Source organism: Dipodomys spectabilis, unplaced genomic scaffold, assembly GCF_019054845.1.
Source record: "Dipodomys spectabilis isolate Male_0828 unplaced genomic scaffold, ASM1905484v1 ptg001161l, whole genome shotgun sequence".
Taxonomy (NCBI): Eukaryota; Metazoa; Chordata; class Mammalia; order Rodentia; family Heteromyidae; genus Dipodomys; species Dipodomys spectabilis.
Genome location: NW_024871838.1, coordinates 16,395 through 19,687, shown reverse-complemented (window position 1 = coordinate 19,687; position 3,293 = coordinate 16,395). Strand labels below are relative to the sequence as shown.

The 3,293-nt window shown below is 33.5% G+C and overlaps 1 pseudogene; it reads right to left on the bottom strand.

The window, feature by feature from the left end:
- Positions 1-797: 797 nt before the first annotated feature.
- LOC122102979 lies at positions 798-896 on the bottom strand (annotated as a pseudogene).
- Between the last annotated feature and the right edge of the window lie 2,397 nt (positions 897-3,293).

Below are 3,293 nucleotides of genomic sequence, written 5' to 3'. Positions count from 1 at the left end.
TGCAGGTGATCTGCAAACAGCCCCCTGTGTCTCTGGGACACCGGCAGCTCCCACCAGGTGGGCTGGCCATGGCTTGGCACGCTGCTGTGTGGCCAATAAACGTTGGAGGAGGGGTCTTCATGCTTCTCTGTTGTGAAATTCTTCTGTTTAACTCTTTATTTTTTTGTTTTTCTGCCTCCTGTTTTTCAATGGATGTTGGTCTTTTTGTTGTTGTCGGTCTCTTGGGGAGACTAAACGTTAGAACTTGAACTCTCTTTTTGGTTGGGGAAAGCTGTGGCATTCTGCTACTTCCCCATAGCCATCTTGGTCCCCCCTCGAGTTTTTGCTTTTTTTAATCAGAAATAATTTTAATTTATCTGTTGAAGAGAGTACTAAAGAAACTAAAGATATTTCTGGTGTTTATCTGAAAAATTATACTTTAAAATATTCTGTATTCTGTTTGTATAATATCCATAATCTATTTTATTCTTTCCTAGATATGACTTTGAATACTACATTGTTTTATAATATATACGTTCGTTAATAAATGTGTCCTTTCAGATTGCATTCCATACAGAAACAGTTTAAGATTCCTTTTTACTAGGTGCTTATAGTATATTTCTTTGGAATAAAATGACAATGTTGTCGAATTTTAAATGTTTTGTTAAGATTATGCTATGTAAAGGCCTTTCTAAGGTGAAGATTTAATACACTGATGTCAAACTAACTTATATATATGGATTACATGTATTGTTACACTTGTAATTTTGTAATCAACTTTTTAATAATTGTTTTCCATTTCTTGCATCTGAAGAATGGAAAATATGGCATAATTCACAGATTTTCATATCATCATGTGCAATTGCCATGTTAATCTCTGTATTGTTGTAATTTGGGTATACGTGCTGCTGAAGCATGTAATGTCTTCTAAATTTAGATAGTTAATGATGCAATATTTATAGAGGATTATATCCTTGGGTGCCTATTTGTAACAAGGAAACCTTGATGTTCCTAACAATGCTACTGATCTTATTTCCCTAAAATTCTGTGTATAATGGAAAATAATTATATTGTTCAGTCGATTGCTTACGTTTGCAATTTTTTGTCAATGACTATTTTAAATCTCTTTCATTTTAGATTTAATCATACTTTGAAGCATTTTAAGCTAGGTCCAAAGGGGATGGCTTTTTCAAGTACTTATTTATCCAACTGAGTTAGCTCTGTGGAGCTAATGGATTCAAAGTTAGCCTTACTTAAGAGCTCCTTCTAAACTTCTGCAGCTGAAATTTTCCCAAATGAGGTCTTATTTGTACAAATGTCTACCTGACACTTTACCCTTCTTCCATGTAGGATCAACCAGAATATCTTACCTTGACAGCATAAATTGTCTTACTTGAACAAAACAACTCATAGTTACAAGGGATCCTAGAAAGTTGAACATTTCAGAGAGAACTGCTCAGACTAGAAGGTTTTTATCAAAATATAATTGTTTATTATACCTACCATTTCAACAGTTGCTAAAGCCAAGAAGGTGAAAAAATTGTTCATATGCATGATTAACTAATTTGCTGACCTGTCTACCTTCCAACCAGGCAGGAACTTACACTACTGCCTTTCTATCACCAAATATTTTCATAGCTCCAGGAGAAGCCCATATGTTTCTCCTTGTTATTAGGCCTTAAATTGGTAATGTTTCCTCTTGCCTCCAGTCCGTAAATCTACAAAAGTTCAAGTTTTAAGTCTAACTCTACCAAACACTGAGGTAGAGATAATGGAATAATACTTTAAAACAGAGTTGCTTTTGATCCTCTAACCACAACAGAACAATGCAAAACATGTGCCCCTTTTTATTATATTATCTATAGTTATATATTTTATATTTATATGTGCTGAATTTATATTTCACACAGTGAAACTTACTAAAATCAATTGATAATTTGACAAATAAATTGATATTTATTTATTCCAATAAATAGAACTGAAATATAAATAATTAAGTTTAGAATATATATTAGAATATAAAAAGGATCAATGCAATGTCTTCGGTATAAACTTGTGAGACCTTCTAAGTTTTTGTGGTCTTCTGAATTCACATTGTTAAAAATCAATGTTGTTTTCCTCTAATCTATAAGAGATTTTACTCTGATGCTCTGTTTATTATTTTAACTCGCTGGTCCCAAAATGTTTTTCCCCACAATTCTGAAGCATTCCTACAGCTTACACTCCAATTGTGCTGATATGATATCTAAAAGACTTTATTCTTCTATAGACCCATTGGTCGTAGTATCTTATGGCTGAGTTCCCTGCATCATCAGATAACAGGGGCAAGACTTCTCACCTAGGCTTATGCAACATGCCAGCAGAAAGTAACTGAAAATCGATCCCTATTTTTCATTTCTTATAATATTTCAGGGCCCCAATTCCTTGAGACACAAGAATTGGCAGCAATCAATTGTGTAATGGAAGGCAATTTAAAATGAAAGATGAGGTCACAAAATCGAGAGAAAGTACTGTATTTCAAACTCAATTTACGGATGACCAGCTCATATGAATGAACAAGATCAGAAAGTGTCACAAGATTATTTTTAATACCACTCCCCTAATGATTAATGTAATATTTCAGTCTAGCATAAGTGGGCCCAACAAATAGTTCCTGGAAGGACAGATCCGTGATTGATCTACCAAGGTCAGGAAAACTTGACTTAGAGGTCAAATGTAATTCAGCAAAACACTAATTGAGAAGATTGTTTGTGCTTCAAAACACTGGTACTTTAGTACAACTTGGTTCTGTAATATAAAAATGTTGTCATTCTCAAACCAACCTACATTTAATCTCCTGAAAGTGTATTCCTTTTCAAATAAACTTTTTAAAATCACACTTGACAAAATTACATTTGATAAGCAGATGACCCTTAGTGACATTACAAGTTTTTCAAGTGTTAGGGAGCAAGTTACAATAGAGTTGATTTATTTACCCAGCACTAATGCCAAACAGGTTCAACCATTCATTAAAGTGTAGAAATAGTACCACGCATCATTTGTGTTGTTCAGTAGGTGCCTTTCAGAAATTGGTTAAATAGATCAGCCTCCCATATTTCAACCCCAAACGTTAGCTAATAAAGTCAATTTTATCACTTAATAAGGGGCATTTTAAAAAGTCACAAATACTTGCCTTATCATATGTTGTTTTGTTTTCCCTCTGACTAACATAGTAAGAAATATGTCTTTAAGGCTTGAATATGGGTACTCATCTGAGATGTGACAAAATCTATCTTCTATTTCTATCATATTCCTCTATAGTAGTAAATGTTAGT